The sequence below is a fragment of the Hippopotamus amphibius genome, chromosome 13, assembly GCF_030028045.1.
Source record: "Hippopotamus amphibius kiboko isolate mHipAmp2 chromosome 13, mHipAmp2.hap2, whole genome shotgun sequence".
Classification (NCBI taxonomy): domain Eukaryota; kingdom Metazoa; phylum Chordata; class Mammalia; order Artiodactyla; family Hippopotamidae; genus Hippopotamus; species Hippopotamus amphibius.
This window is the reverse complement of record NC_080198.1, coordinates 70,385,644-70,403,612: the sequence shown is the minus strand read 5'-3', so window position 1 is coordinate 70,403,612 and position 17,969 is coordinate 70,385,644.

Genomic DNA, 17,969 nt, shown 5'->3' with positions numbered 1-17,969 from the left:
ATGGTCACACCATCCAAAGAAATCTAAAGATTTAATGTGATCCCTATCAAATTACCTGTGACATTTTTCACAGAACTAGAAGAAAAAATCTTACAATTTATATGGAACATAAAAGACCCAGAATTGCCAAAGCAATCCTGAGGAAAAAGAATAAAGCTGGAGGAAAAAGAATAAAGCTGGAGGGCTTCCCTAGTGGTTAAGAATCCACCTGCCAATGCAGGGGACATGGGTTCGAGCCCTGATCTGGGAAGATCCCATGGGCCATGGAGCAAGTAAGCCCATGTGCCACAACTACTGAGCCTATGAGCTGCAACTACTGAAGCCCACGAGTCTAGAGCCCATGCTCCGCAACAAGAGAAGCCTCCACAATAAGAAGCCTGTGCACTGAAATGAAGAGTAGCCCCCACTCTCTGCAACTACATAAAGCAACGTGTGCAGCAATGAAGACCCAACGCAGCCAATAAATAAATTAAAGCAAAGAAACAAAAAAACAAAGCTGGAGGAATAACCCTCCCAGACTTCAGACAATACCAAAAGCCTACAGTAATCAAAATAGCATGGTATTGGCACAGAAACAGACATATGGACTAATGGGTCAGAAATAAACCCACACACCTAAGGTCAATTAATCTTCAATGAAGCAGGCAAGAATATACAATGGAGAAAAGACAGTCTCCTTGGCAAGTGGTATTGGGAAAGCTGGAAAGCTACATGTAAATCAATGACATTAGAACACACCCTCACACCATACACAAAAATAAACTCAAAATGGCTTAGAGACAAATATAAGACACGACACCATAAAATTCCTAGAAGAAATCATAGGCAAAACATTCTCTGACACAAATCGTGCCAATGTTTCCTTAGGTCAGTCTTCCAAGGCAATAGAAAGAAAAGCAAAAATAAACAAATGGGACCTAATCAAACTTATAAGCTTTTGCACAGCAAAGGACACCACAGACAAAACAAAAATACAACCTACAGACTGGGAGGAAATATTGGCAAATGATGCTGCTGACAAAGGCTTAATTTCCAAAATATACAAACAGCCCATACAACTCAATATTGGAAAAACAAATAACCCAACCAAAAAAATGGGCAGAAGACCTAAAGAGACATTTATCCAAAGAAGACATACAGATGGCCAATCAGCACATGAAAAGATGCTCGATATCGCTAATGATTAGAGAAATACAAATCAAAACCACAATGAGGTATCATCTCACTCTGGTCAGAATGGCTATCATCAAAATGTCTACAAATAATAAATGCTAGAGAGGGTGGGGAGAAAAGGGAAAACTCCTACACTGTTGGTGGAAATGTAAATTGGTGCAGCCACTATGGAGAACAGTTCCTTAAAAAACTAAAAAATAGAGCTACCCTCTGATCAGGCAATCTCAGTCGTGGGTATACATCTGGAAAAAATGAAAATACTAATTCAAAAAGATACATGCACCCCAATGTTCATAGAAGCACTATTTACAATAGTCCAAACATGAAAGCAACCTAGGTGTCCATTAACAGATGGATGGATAAAGAAGATGTGGTATATATACACAATGGAATATTATCCCATAGATAACAGAATGAAAATATGAAAATAATGAAATAATGCCATTTGCAGCAACATGGATGGACCTAGAGATTATCATACTAAGTGAATTAAGCCAGCCAGAGAACTACAAATACCATATGATATCACTTATGTGTGGAATCTAAAATATGATACAAATGAACTTATCTACAAAACTGAAACAGAGTCACAGACATAGAAAACAAGCTAATGGTTAGCAAAGGGAAAAGGGGATGGGAGAGGGATAAAGTAGGAGTTTGGGATTAGCAGAGACAAACTATACAAAACAGATGAACAAGATCCTACTGTAAAGTACAGGAAGCTATATGCAATATCCTGTAATTAACCGTAATGGAAAAGAATATGAAAAAGAATCTGTATATATATGTATAACTGAATCACTTAGCTATACACCAGAAATTAACACAACATTGTAAATCAACTATACTTCAATTTTTTAAAAATGGATAATAATAAAATAAGAGAGACTTCTTGCCTGAGCAGGATTGATACTGAAAAGAAAAACCCACTTAAAATGAATACACTTCAAATATCATTTTACATTATTTATAGCAAATTGTATGAAGCTTGCAAATTCATCTTTAAAAATGAAAGCTAAACTATATGAAAATAAATTCATCTTAATTCATAGCTAACATTGCAAAAAAGTTATTTCTTTGCATAAATAAAGAATGAATCAGTTATTAAGTTTTGGTATTCTTTTTTGGGATAAAATCATATCATGATAGACAATCTTTACTTTGTATTTGGCTTTTTAGCAGGATCACAATCTTTTGATAAATTCTTCTTTTATGAAGAACATAACCTGTTAACAGTTTGCTGATTTTCTCTTTTTCAGTTGTTAACTATTCTAAATTCTGCCAGGTCCGCATTTGTTATGTCTTTGCCTGTGATCTAAATAGTGTTCCAACATGGTTTTTTTGTTTTGTTTTGTTTTTTATCAACTTCACCTCTTCCAACATCTACAATTATACTTTGTTGTTGGTTTTCACTGTGGTGCTGGATGTTTGATACAATTAACAAGAAAGTGAAGGACAAAAACTCTGGCTCTTGAACTGAACTGCCGGCATTAAGTAGAAGTGATTCTTGTTTGAGCGGGAATTCATTCTATAAGTGGTCAACTTATTAGTGAATGTTTTGTGTTATTGTGACTTTTACTTTCTTCTTACTTACTGGGACTCAGTAAATGAATACTGATATAAAATCTCCCTAACTCATCTATATTATAGAGAAGACTAAATGTGAGACTATATCCAAAATATGTGCACAGTGCCTGGCATACATGAACCAAACCATACATATTAGTGATTGTTACTAGTCTCATTATTTTATCAGCATTCTTTAACAAAGGTAGTTAAACCATACACAGTAAGTCTTTGGGGTACCCACTAACGAAATGGACTTAACCATCTAGCAATTTTCATAAACTTTTAGGTTCATAGACCACTACAGTGATCTGGGCCACCCATTTCACTTCAATTCACCAGAGTTTACGTCCACAAATCAACTAACAAAAAATACTTTTTTGGAAACTCTTTGGCCCAATCCATTCATGCTGTTTTTCTCTTCAAAGGGAGGATGTAGGAAGTATAGATAAAGAATTGAGGACTCTAAGTCAGAGATTGAAAAGGAGAACAGTTTTTGGCTGAATCAGTCTCTGAATGACAGACCAGGACAGTATGTTAGCTGCAATTTCTTTTAGAGACTTTGCCTCTTTCCTTTCTTCCATTTTATTTTCCTTCAGTTTGCCTGCAGTCCTCTTTAAGCTAAGACAGAAATCAAAAGTAAAAGTAAGATCCAATCATTACAATTTTTTTTGAGACTGTGGAGAAAAGAGCCAAAAAATGGTGATAAATGGAAAGATAAACAGCCCTGGCTGAGAGCACGCAGTGCCCAGTGCCTGGGGCTTGCAGTCAGAACGACCTTGCCAGCAAGTAAACTGACCTTATACAGGATGGTTACCACTGCTTCAGTTTGACCCCACCCCCCACCCCGCCCTTTCTACCCTTGCTTCCATTCCTAGCTTTATTTTTTAAGTGTGGGTTATCAGATCAGTAGAGACTTTAATCTGCTGTCTGGTCCAGTGCTTCTCAAAACTAAAGTGCTTAAGAATCCCCCGGGGATTTTGCTAAAATGCAGGTTCTGACTCAGTAGGTCTGGGGGAGGGCCTGATAATCTGCATTTCTAGCAAGCTCCCACGCCATGTTTACGCTGCGGATTCAGGGCCAAGGCCTACACGTTGAGGAGCAAGACTTTAGTTTATTCCCAGGAATGTTGGGTAGGATGAAACGAAAGCTCTTAGTGATGATTAAAGAGTTTCCCCTTTATCAACATTGCTATATATAAGGAAAGAAATTAAATTGGTCTTTCCAGCACTACTTGGGTTTACAAAGGCATGCTAATTACTCTATTTCTGGCCTTTGAAGGACATTTTCAAAATAATGATATTCTACCTGAGTATTAACATTAAGCTTACTAATTTTGCTTTGACCAAATTGTGAAAGTAGTCTCAGGTTTTCGAAGTTACTTCGTGACCTCTTGCTTTTTTACCCTCAATGGAGCCTCTATGTTTACTCTAATTAGAGTGTAGCTAACTGATGATGATAGTGTAAACAGACAGAAATGCAATATTAATCTCCGACTATGTGACACATGCTATCGTAAGTGCTGAAGACACAATGATGAGTAAAACATATATGGTATCTGCCTCCTCCCTTTAACCCAGGGAGAAGGGTATGACTTTGTGCAGATGAGAACACACAGTGAGTTAGATAACTGCAGCAGCTGGTAAGTGGCAGGACTGAAAATGTAAACCCAGTTATTTTTGTCTGCAAAACCCTTGCTAAAGCTCATGAACTCATTTTGAATAGCACGTTGCCTATCCCCTCACCACCATAAATAACTAGGGGCTTTGTATTCTTTAGCGTCCAAAAGAGGTCACTTTATTTCTCTTTCTTATCTTTTCAGAATAAAGTTTCTGACTCTATAGTGACAGCTGCCAATATACTTTATAAATAAGGATCCCATCTCCAAGCACAAGTAATCCAAACATATGCAATATTTTAAGACTGCTTTACAATTAAATTGTTTTTTTCACTTTAGGGGGATTCCCTATCATTCTATCTCTTGTCCTGGATGACTGATTAGAACAGGCATTTTTTTCAGAAAGGAAACTCCTACCACACACAGAAATCAATTCAAAGTGATGTTGAGATTTAAAGGTGAAACGTAAGACAATAAAGTTTACAGAGATAACCCAGAAGAATAACTTCATGAACTTGGGGTAGGAAAAGACTTCTTAAGCAGCATACAGAAAATACTAATCAAAAAGGAAAATACTGATAAATCATACTATATTAAAACTTACCTTGATAAAATATAATAGTAAGGAAGGCAAGCCGCAAAGCAGAGGATATTTGCAATACATAAATCGACAGAGTTAGAATAAAAAAAAAAAATTCCAACAGATCAGTAAGAAAAAAGATAGAAAACACATTAGAAAATGCTGCAAAAGACTTACATGCGTAGACACTTGACAAAAGAATATCCAAATTGCCAGTAACATATGAAAATGTTCTCAACCTCACTTGTCATCAGGGAAATGCAAATTAAAACCATGCTAAGACATCACCCCACAACCTCCAGAATGTCTAAAATGAACAAGATTGACAATACCAATCTCAGGCAATGGTTTGGAGCAACCGGAACCTCATACACCGTTAGTGCCAATGTAAATTAATACATCAACTTCAGAAAAACTTTTCATAATAAATATTAAAACTGAACAAATGCACAGCTAATGACTCAGCAATCCCACTCGTAAGTACATATACAGCAGATATGTGAACTACAGAAAGTCAGGTACATGAATATGCATATTCTTAAGCATTCAGAATAGCCACAACGGGAACAATTCAAATATCTATAAATATAGAATGGATAAGAAAACTGCGCTTTATTCATTCAATGACATACTACATAGCAATGAACATGAACAACTGCTACATGTAACAATACGGGTGAAATCTCATAAACGAGGTGTCCAGCAAAAGAAGTCAGATAACAAAGAAGTACACGTTGTATGATTCTGTTTATATGAAGGTCAAAACCAGGCAAAACTGATCTATAGTGTTAGGAGTCAGGAGAGCTACTTTTGCAGGGCAGGGAAGGACTTTCAGAGTCCTGGAAATATACTGTTTCTTGATCTGGGTGGTGGTTATCCAGGTGTGTTCATTTTATGAAAATTCACTGAGATGTTTACTTATGTATATGTAGGCTAATGCATGCACTTTCCTATACGTATGTTATTTTTTCAATAAGATATAATATATGAAGGAGTAAAATTATGTAAATCTCTGTTTTTAATGTCATCTGTTACTAGTTTTTTTCCCCTCTACAGCAAAGAAACACTTTCTTGATTTCATTCCTTTGCCTTGCAAAACTGAAATCTGTCTTTTAAACAAATTTTTATAAGCTTCGTAAAATATATTTCCATTACTGCTTTTTTGTCCCCAGGTTTTGTCTTTTCAACATCAAATCCATTCTGTGGTGGGTGTTTTTCCTTTTTCTTTTTCTTTTTTTGAGTTCTGACCCAATGCTGTTTTTTGTCACTTTTCCATTTGCCTTTTATGTTTCAGTAGAGTTCTGGTAATAATCCCATTTGACCTTAAGACAAATGCATTATCAAACATTAAACAAAGATCGGTTGCCATGGGCCTGAGGTGTGACCTCATTCCATCTAACATTTAAGGAAGTAACAGTCCTCTAAGAATGATGGGACAATTGCTTCCTGAGGATGTGAGGCTTATGACTGAATAGATGCTCTTTGAAAAAAACATAGATGATGGGAGTATAAAGGGAGTTTATCCTGTCAGAAGTGAAAAACCACCCTGTCATCATAGTTTTCCACTGCCACCAGCCAGTGTAACTCATGCCAGCACATGGTGAGGATGACTTGGAAAATACTTGAGTTCTGGGGTCATCACATAGGGACTCAAACTCTAGATCTTACTAACAGTGTGTTCCTGCGCATGTGTTCAATCTCTCTGAACTTCAGTTGACTTCTCTATAAAAATGGGGATATAAATAACTATATCACAAAACTGTTGCAGGGGTTTCAATTACATAGACATATAAATGTCTCTAACATAATACTTAGCACATCTAGATGTTCAAAAGATGAAACTTTTCTATCCTTTTCCTTTTTAGGCAAAAATAGTCGCTGCAGTAGTTTGCAATCATATTTGAGTTTCTGATTCACAGCAATTTGGCTTTGGAGATGATAGGCCTTCGAGTATTTATTTCATGAATGCGTGCTGGATCCATATATCTTTTCATACAGTATTTTTTTTTAACCTTTTGAATTTCCTAGATGCAATCTTTACATGGGATAAGAAAATAACAGTAATTGTAAAATTCCTTTAATAAAAGAAGATATTTTAATACTTGATCTACTATCTTAAAGGAATAGAGGAAAACAGTGTAGATAAGAATTTATTTTGTATTTTTAATTCCTATTTTAAAGTCTCACAAATTTGTAGACCTGAACATAAGTGTGGTGTTTTTTTTAGGGAAATGCACATTTGGCTACTTTTCCCTCCCAGTTTTACTGAGAAATAATCGACAAAAATTGCTGTATAAGTTTAAGGCATACAGCATAATGGTTTGATTTACATACACTGTGAAATGGTTATCACAACAGGTTTGGCTAACATCCATCTTCCTATACAGATAAAACAAGTAAAGAAAGAAAAAAGGGGAAAAATTTTCTCCTTGTGATGCAGACTCTTAGGATTTACTCTCATAATGACTTTCCTATACATGTGTACCTTGGAGATATTGTAGGTTCGGTTCCAGACCACTGCAATAAAGCGAAAATCACAATAAGGTGAGTCACTTGAATTTTTTGGTTTCCCAGTGCATATAAAAGTATATTTACACTATAATGTAGTCTATTAAATGTGCAATAGCATTATGTCTAAAAAAAAGTATAGATCTTAATTAACAATTCTTTATTACTGAAAAATGCTAACCATCATCTGACAACGTGGGGTTGCCACAAACCTTCAATTTCTGATAAAACACAGTATCTCTGAAGTGCAATAAAACAAAGCACAATAATACAATATGTTTGTATATCAACTTCAGTGTTAGCCATAGTCATCATGTAGTAAATCACATCCCTAGTCCTTACAACTGGAGGTTTGTACCTTTTGACCACCTTCCTCCAATTCCCCATCCTGCACCCTTTCCCTCTGGTAACCACAGGTCTGACCTCTTTTTCTATGTTTGGTTTTTTGTTTGTTTTTTTAAGATTATAAGGGAGATCATACAGTATTTGTCTTTATCTGACTTACTTCACTTAGCACAATGCATTCAAGATTCATCCATGCTGTCACAAAATGGTAGGATTTTCTTGTTTTCCTAATGGCTGAATAATATTCCATTGCATATATACACTACATCTTCTTTATCCATTCAACCAACAATGAACACTTAGGATGTTTCCATGTCTTGGCTATTGTAAATAATGCTTCTACGAACATGGTAGGGGGTGCAGATTTCTTTTCAGTTAGTGTTTTGTTTCCTTTGAATATATTCCCAGAATTGGAATTGCTGGGTCATGTGATAGTTCTATTTTTAATTTTTTGAGGGTCTTTCATATTGTTTTTCATAGCGGCTACACCAATAGTGCACACAGGTTCCCTTTTCTCCACATCCATGCACATTTGACTAGCCAAAAAAATGTGTTACCTAGGAAAGCTAAAATAGCTGAAGGGACCTTTAATACTGAGCATTTTATTCCTAAAAAATATGTGGAGGTGAAGCAACTTGCCTAAGGTGGCCACTGAAAGTTTCCAAAAAAAAATTTAGGAGTCAATGAATCACCCCCATTCTTCTCCACGTTCCAAGTGGTAGAAAGTAGACACAAATGTTGAGAAAGAGTCCGCGTACTAAGGGCTAGTAAAGCTGAATGAGAAAATGAAGCTGAGACCCAAGGTTGAAATGGCAGTATTCTGTAGCTTCGACTCAAAACACACATCTAGAGCCCTTCTGCAGGTGGAGCTGGCTCAGCAAAGCTGACTCCACCTACACTTGCCCGCCAGTCTCATGGAGGAGTCTAGGTCTACCTGGCAAGCTCAGACACTGCAGAGTGCAGTTTAAGAGAGAAAGATGAGCCCTCATGATGTCTGTGCAATGATTCTTCTCAGATAATACTCCCCCAATAAACAATGCCTTGTAGATCAGCAGATGCTTTTGCCATGCCAGAAAATATGTATTTGAAATACCGCTTGCTCTGTAACCTTACCCAGAGTATTAATTTGTTTAGCCTGCCTCTTCAAACTACTTACGTTAGGGAAAATGACAACCTAGAACCTGTCCAAATGATCATTCATGACAGATTTATTATTATTATTATTATTATTATTATTATTATTTATTATTTTTGCTATCACTTTTCTTATCATTTGGTAGATTTTCCCCTTAGCATCAAACAACTTAGTATAATATCCTATAAATAGAAGTCCTTGAAGGATTATACAGAATGTTGCTCCTTTGCTATTCAAATTGATATGGAGCTAGTCCTCCAAATTCTCAAGGAGCTCTTTTAACAGTTTCGAGATGTAAAACTGCTCCATAAAGCTGTAAGGCCTGAAGAGAAAGAAAGAAAAAAAAATCAGCCACATAAAGGCGAAGGATTATTTACCACATGGCAGTCAAGATAAAATTAGGTGAGAGAGTAGGTTTCTGGATAAGCAGTTTGTTCCCTAAAGTCAAGAACCTCATAGTGAAATATAAGTAGGGAACTATAACGACCATTTTATTGTCACCTCATTTAGCAAATCAGCTTGATATTCGTGCAGGAATAAACACGGGCAGCCTGTGAGGACATATAATATTAATTTACTTCTTTATACCCCTACCACGTCACAAAAGATTTGAAGCCTCTAAACCATTATTGAGAAAAGAACAATCTTTTTTTTTTTTTTCCAGGAATTTGGTACCTAACACAATTGCATTTAGCAGTGTGGAAATGCATGAAATATACCAAAAAAGCCCAGGGAATAATTTACATATGTAGTCTCTGCAACTTGTTAAATCCTCTGTGCATCTGGAAAACTCCAGGAACTAAAATAACTGAGTTAGGAGGGTTGACATTAAAAGGGACTGCACCATACATCTCCATGAGAAATCAACAACTCTCAAGGGAAATACACATGCTGGTTCTAACTTATTACTTTACTTAGCTTCTCACTTAATCTCCTTCCTGCTCCTTTACTCTTGCTCTCTCTCCTCCAAATAAAGTCTTTTTGTTAAGAACAGAATAAACGAACTTAAAAACCTTCAGTCTCCGTGATCTTCTATCACAGATTAAAGTGGTTAAAGATATTTCAGACTTTTGACCATAAAACACAGGTTAAAAAGGATATTCTTTATTCTGTCGTAAAAATGGACTATGCAGCTGTATACTTAGCTTGGTGGGTGGCTACCTTACAATGGTACTTCTTTCCATTTCCACTAATGGAAAGTGCAACCTATACAGGCTGTAAAAGAGGCATTCCTTGGCCTGCCTTCCTTCACTTCTGGACTTAAATGTCTGTATTTTCTTGACTATAGAATCTAACTCCCTACTGCTGCAACTGCGATGTCTTTTGTTGACAGGAGAGGGACAGCTTGGCACCTGTATGTATATGGCTTGGTTTCTCTGGGTCTTGATTATTCTCATAACTGTTTTTATCACTATGCTACCGCATTCAATTATTCCAAAGATTTTGAAAAGCCTGCTCAGAACATAATCTATCCCTTCAAAGTCTGCTGCTCTTTAGTTTATGAATTGAAATAGATAGTTCATCTGTTTCAGCAGTTCTTAACATAGGGTGCAAGAATAGAATCACCTGCAGGGATTTTAAAAAAATATATGGGATGATTTCTGAGTGGGGCCCATATATCAAGGTGTTTTAATCTTTCCTCACCTCTTCCCAGGATGCTGCTGTTGAGCCTTCAGGATTGAGGATCACAGAGCTGTTTACACAACTGTCTTGTACTGTCTGGAGCGATAATGCAGGGTAATAGTGTAATAGACCTTGTAGCCAATCTGTCTGGCTTCAAATCCTGGCTGCTACTTTTTACCAGTGCGACTTTAGGCAAGGAATTTAGCCATTCTGATCCTCAGTTTCCTCATTTGTAAAATGTGGATGGTTGTAATAATAGAACACACATCATACATGTAAAACAACCAGAATAGTGTCTGGCACATAACATGTAGTATAAAAGTGTATTAATAAATATTGAATTCTCACTCTCAGCATTTTTTTCATTTTAAAATTTCTCTCAAATGTTAAGGGGCACCTTATTTATGTGTATGTGGTCTATCCATTTTAAGTGGTTAACAAGCTGGTGTTCCTAAGTGAAACATTAAAACATTAAAATTTTCTACTGTTTCTACTGTTTCCTTGTTTCATCCCCATAATCACCCAGCATGTGCTCAAGAAAATCCAACTAAATGATTATATTATTTAATTAAAATTTGATTATTTATACCCTCATTTTATTCCAAAAGGGTTTGGGCAGGTTCTTACAAAATACATACATAACATAACAAGCTAAAAGAACTAAGTAATGAAATCAGAGCAAAAGATAAACAAGAGTAGGAAGACAAATTAGCCTTTTAAGTTTGGCTCCCAGGAAGGCACCCTATAAGGTCCTGTACTCTGTTAGTTCAAGCCCACATCATTCATTCAGGGCTAAATTCATACCAGAGGGATATTTTACACTATCTGTACAATAGCTTTCCTGGTAACACAAAAAATAGAAAGATGACTTTTACTATTGCTATTTTCATAAGCAGCAAAATTTAGGCTCTAAAAGTGAAGCAAATTATTCTAGGTGATTTTATAGGTTAGAAACATTGAAATGCCAATATTCAGATGCTATTTGTTTTACCTAAAATAGCTTCATTTATATCATAATATTAGACAAAATACAAAGCCTTTAAAAACACCTGTTAAACATTACTATCGCATAAAAGACAATGGTTTACATTCAACTGTCCAAAGAAATGAGCCTAAAACGTGTGCCAGATGTGGCACTTATTTTTATTTCTGTGATCCCCTTTTATCAAAGCATGCAACTGCCCGTGGTTAGCTCTTAAGTCTATATAAGGAGACTAATGAGAAGTTGACAAGTTTGGCCTAGCAGTCACCCACAATCTCCTCTGGACATCCTTCCCCTGTGTTGTCAAACAGCTGTCACAAGTACACCCTACAGCTCGATATGCAGGGCATCCATCCTGGATGGCTGCCTGGAGGCAGATAGGTTAGTGTGTATTTCCCTCAGCAGCCAGAAAATACGCAGTGTTCTTGTGGACTAATCCACTAAGACAAGAGAAAGACAAAATAACTGTCAAGTCTAAATTTGTTAGAAAGCCACTTAGTGCTTCAACACTTTTACTGTCGGGCTTGATTACGGTAGCATTTCATTCTCTGTGTCAGAGGAGCCAGGTTTGAGATGGTGCATATTAGTCACGCATGATGTTAAACTCTTTAAGATTGTTTTGTTTGGTGAATCTATTCCAAGACTGAAAATTTCCAGGGATCTTAAAGGTTATGGTGCCTCCCAGGACTTCCCAGGAGAATTCGTGTATATTAGTGTATATGTAATGTTCCCCCTCCCACACAGCTAACACGTACCTTAATCTCACTGAAAATAGATTGGCAGGAAAAGTGAGAATCTGAGATGAAAGTCTCCTGGTTACTCTAATTTTAGGGTTTAAAAAAATTATTTATTTCTTTATTTGGCTGCATTGGGTCTTCGTTGCTGCACTCGGGCTTTCTCTAGTTGTGGCGAGTGGGGGCTACTCTTCGTTGTGCTGCGTGGGCTTCTCATTGCAGTGGCTTCTCTTGATGCAGGGTATGGGCTCTAGGCGTGTGGGCTCCAGTGGTTGTGGCACGTGGGCTCAGTAGTTGTGGCTCGCGCGCTTTAGAGTGCAGGCTCAGTAGTTGTGGTGCACAGGTTTAGTTGCTCTGTGGCATGTGGGATCTTCCTGGACCAGGGATCAAACCCATGTCCCCTTCATCGACAGGCAGATTCTTAACCACTGTGCCACCAGGGAAGTCCCTCTAATTTCAGTTTTGATCTTAAGTTTTAGTGTCTTATATTTCAGGCTAACCGTTTTTACTTCTCATATTCTTACCAATCCATTCTGAAGGGTGAAGGATGTTAGTGCATAGAAACTCCATCTGTGTTTTGTATTCAGCATACAGACAATTATAACTTTTAATTTCTTTCTTTGACTTCAGGGTAACTGGTGTGTTGTACTTGATATAATTATCCCTCCTTATATGCCACTCACTCCCCTAAGATAGCTGTCATCACCAGAAGCATTCATGTACTGGTTACTTATTGACTGATTACTAGCTATTTTGGAGAATATAGAGAACAACAACAACAAAAATTAGGTGGTAATGGGGAAAACATGGGTTTTCATGTCTGACCTGGGTTTGAATCTCAGCTCCACCACCGAGAATTGGTGTAGAATTCTCAATTAGTTTCCTTTAATCTGTTTGTCTGTCCTCATGCCAGTTCCACACTGTAACTAAATTGTAGCTTCGTAGTATTGAAATCCGAAGTGTGACTTTTCTAGCTTTGTTTTTTCAAGATTTTTCTTTTGCTTTTTTTCCTTTTCTTTCTTCTCTTTCTTTCCCTCTTTCCCTCTTTCTCTTCCTTCCTTCCTTCCTTTCTTTCTTTCTTTCTTTCTTTCTTTCTTTCTTTCTTTCTTTCTTTCTTTCTTTCTTTCTTTCTTTCTTTTGTTATTTTGGTTCCCTTGAATCTCCAAATGAATTCTAGAATCAGCATGTCAATTTCTGAAAAAAAAAGTCAACTAATATTTTTGATAGGGATTATGCTGAATCTGTAGATCAGTTTGGGGAGCACTGCCATCTTAACAACATTGAGTCTTTCCATCCATGAACAAGTCTTTCCATTTATTTAGGTCTTCACTGGTTTCTTTTAATGATATTTTGTTGTTTTCAGTGTACTTATGTTGCGCTTATTTTGTTAGATTTATCCCTAAGTATTCTTTTGATACTATTATCAATGGACTTGTTTTCTTAACTTCATTTCCTAGTTCATTACTAGTGTATAATAATATAACTGATTATTTTTGTAAACTGTTTTTGTATCTTGCAACCATGCTGAACTCATTTATTAGTTCAGATTGTGTGTGTGTGTGACATAAAAATCATGTAACCTTCAAATAGAGATGGTTTTACTTCTTCCTTTCCAATCTGGATGTTTCTATTTCTTTTTCTTATCTAACTTCTCTGGCTAGTATCTCCAGTTTAACGTGATGCAGAAGTGTTAGGAGTGAATATTCTTTTCTTATTCTTGACCACTGAGAGAAAACATTCAGTCTTTCGCCATTGAGTACGATGTAAGCTGTGGTTTTGTTTTTGTTTTTTGTAGATGTCCTATGTCAGATTGAGGAAGTTTCCTTCTATTCCTCACTTGTTGACTGTTTTTATCATGAAATAATTTTGGATTTTGTCAAATGCTTTCTGTGACTCTATAGAGATGATCATGTGGTCTTTGTCTTTTATTTAGTTAATATACTGTATTATGATGACTGATTTTTATACGTTGAGCCCACCTTTCATTTCTGGGTTAAATTCCATTTGGATATTATTATTTTTGAACCATTGGTCTAGAGTAATATTTCCCCAGTATAAGCTTCAGAGCAATAATTCCATTGGATGCTAATAGTTGCTTCATGAAATAAGTTATATGAAGTAAACTTGAGAAATGCTGGATTAGAGTTAAATAGGTTTCTTTACAGCAAACTATCTTGGAGACTATAATATACGAATAGACTTTGCAAATCTCCAAGTGGGAGGGATGGCATACTAAGTTTTATAAACTTGTCTGGTAAGGGTATTTTGTGAATTAATTTTCCATCAAGTATATCTTGAGAAATACTGGTGCCAAGAATTTTGATTAAACTTCTCTAGCACATAATAGTGACCTAGAAAAGCTTAAAACTGACACGACTATCAATTTTTAAATTATATATTACTGTCTAGGAAAATTCATTCAACATACAATAAATATTCATAGAGTGTCTAATATGTGTCAGGTACTCTTCTAGGCACTGGAAAGGTAGCAATGGGGAAAAAATGACAAAAGAAATCTCTGCTCTGTGGAGTGTATGTGTTGTTTTATAAACATAAAAATCATGCAAATTATAAAATATGTTAGAGAGTACTATATAGTATATAAAAAAGAAAAAATAGGTAAGCTCCTTGACACAGTCTTAAAAATGATTTCTTGGATTTGATACCAAAAGTAAAGGCAACAAAAGCAGAAAATAATCAAATGGGACTACATCAAACTAAAAGGCTTCTGCACAGCAAAGGAAACCACTGACAAAATGAAAAAGCAACTTACTGAATGACAGAAAATATTTGCAAATCATGTATTTCATAAGGAGTTAATATCCCAAATATATAATTCATACAACTCAATAGCAAAAAAGATAATCTGATTTTAAAATGGGGGAGGGTCTGAATAGAAATTTTTCCAAGAAGACATACAGATGCCCAACAGGTACATGAAAAAGTGTTCAATATCACCAATTATCAGAGAAATGCAAACCAAAACCACAATGAAATATTACCTTACACCTGTTGGAAGGGCTATTACTTAAAAAGCCAAGAAATAACGTTTCCAGGTACTTTTTCCATAAGCATCTTTGCCGTAAGCATTTTTGCCACATTTTTGCTGCATAACTAATTGGCTGTAAGGCAATTTTGCCATAAAAGATAAAATAACTGTTTGATAGTTTGGTTTGACATACAAAAAGCATGACAGATAATGGTGATTTTGCACCAAGAATTGGTTTTTTATTTTGAAGCACAGTACATGGGAGGAGAAAGAGGCCAAATCCACATTTCCCATAGAAATTTGGAATGCCTCTCAATGGACATGTGACATAATATTCCAAGAACAAACAACAGTTTGGAAGGCTTTCACAACACAATACAAAGCTCAGTTATAAATAATGCATCCTAGTATTTGGAAAGTCTATCTTAATGAAGGAAGAAATTTTAGTGAAAAAGAAAAAGTGTGATGCTGAACAAGGAGAAGGATCAACAAGCAAAAAACAAAAAAGATATAAAATACTAAGGAAAAAATACTTTAAAGACAAGTGCTTAGGTACAAACCACAACATAAAAAAGGTATTTGTGCATATTGCCATGAATGTACACACATTTTAAATGCATTAAAATATGTTGTATTGTGCAATAAAGTGCAATGAAGTCACTCCTGAATAATAAAATTACAATCACTTTATTGCAAAATACAAAACATTTCTGATGTTTCCTGTTTATGCCCCTTTTAATGTTCCTCTTTTATTTTTTGTTATTTTATCTTTTATGGCAAAGCTATCTTGTGGTTAAGTAGTTATGTGGCGAAAATGTGTGCAGCAAGAATGCTTGCGGCGAAGGTGTCTATATCAAAGATGCTTGTGAAGAAACTATCAGACATGGAACTAGCAAGTGTTTGCGAGGATGTGGAGAACAGGGAACCCTCGTGCACTCTTCACGGGAAGGTAAAGTTAGTGCAGCCACTATGGAATACAGTATGGGGGGAGGGGTCCTCCAAAACTTAAAAATAGAACTACCACATGATCCAGCAATTCTACTTCTAGGTATTTACCTGAAGAAGACAAAATCACTAATTCAAAAAAATACCTGCACCCTCATGTTCACTGCAGCAGTATTTACAATAGCCAAGACGTGGAAACAAACGTTAATTGACAGATAAATGGATAAAGAAAATATGGTATTATAAATACAATGGAATATTATTCAGTCATTAAAAAATTAAATCTTTCCATTTGCCACATGGATGGACCTTGAGGGCATTATGCTAAGTAAAATAAGTCAAACAGAGAAAGACAAATACCATATGATTTTATATGTGGAATCTAAACAAAAAAAAAACAAGCTCATAAGATACAGAGAACAGATTTGCGTTTGTCAGAGGTGGGGGGTAGGGGTTGGCAACATGGGTAGAGGGGGTCAAAAGGCACAAATACAACTTTCAGTTATAAAATAAATAATCATGGGGATGTAATGTACAGCATGGTGACTGTAAGTTAAAAATAATGTACAGTAAGTTCCCTACATAAGAACAAAATTCCTTTCTGAAAGCATGTTTGTAAGTCCAATTTGTTAAGTTCAACAAAGTTAGCCTAGGTACCCAATTAACATAATCACCTATATAGTACTGTAGTGCAATAGGTTTATAATACTTTTCACACAAATAATACATAAAAAACAAACACAAAAAATAAAGAAAGCATTTGTAATCTTACAGTGTAGTACCTTGAAAAGTACAGTAATACCAGCTACATCACTGCTGCTTTTATGCTTACTTCTGGACATCCTGGGCTTGAAATAAAGATACTGTACTACTGTACTCTATAAAGTATTGTACAGTAAAGTACACAAAAGCACAACCACTTGTAGAGGATTCACGCATGTGACAATGTACGCCAGATATGTGAACTAACTTACGTGATTGTACATGCAAACGCACGTTTGCATCTTTGAAAGTCTGCAACTTGAGGGTTCTTATGTAGGGGACTTACTGTATTGAATATCTGACAGTTGCTAAGAGAGTAGATCTTAAAAGTACTCATCACAAGAAAAAAATTTTTTTGCTAGCTATGTGTAGCAATGGATGTTAAGACTTCTTGTAGTGATCATTTTGCAATATATATCAAATCATTATGGTGTGTACCTGAAACTAATATAATTTGATATGTCAATTACACCTCAATTAAAAAAGGGAAAATGAAAAATCAGTTTAAGAGGTTTTGGAAATTCTGGGTAGGAGGATGGGAAACACATCGAAATATTTATAGGACACTCAGGATAGGCCTTGTTGAGAAGGTGACATTAGAGAGAAAGGTGAGAGAATATCTAGTTTGTTCAAAAATAGCAATGAGGTCATTACAGCTAAAGTGGACAGACTGAGAGGGAAGGTGTAGGAACATTCATTGCCTCTTACCTGGATTACTGCAGTAGATCCCTAACATTTCACTGCTTCAACTTTTGTTTCTTTCCCCCACTCCATGGGTTGAGAGTTGTCTCTCTGTGTGTGTACGGGGGATGGTGGCCTAAGTCATGGGGGGTAGGCAAAAGTAAAAGCAGTGAAATTAGTTAGGGGTCTAGTTCAGTAATCCAGGTGAGAGAGGATGGAGGCTCAAACCAGCAGTGAAGATGGGGGAAGTGTTCATATTCCAGGTATTTTGAATATAGAGTCAACAGGATTTCTTGGATAAGAGAAGAGAGAAGATTGCATAAGAGGT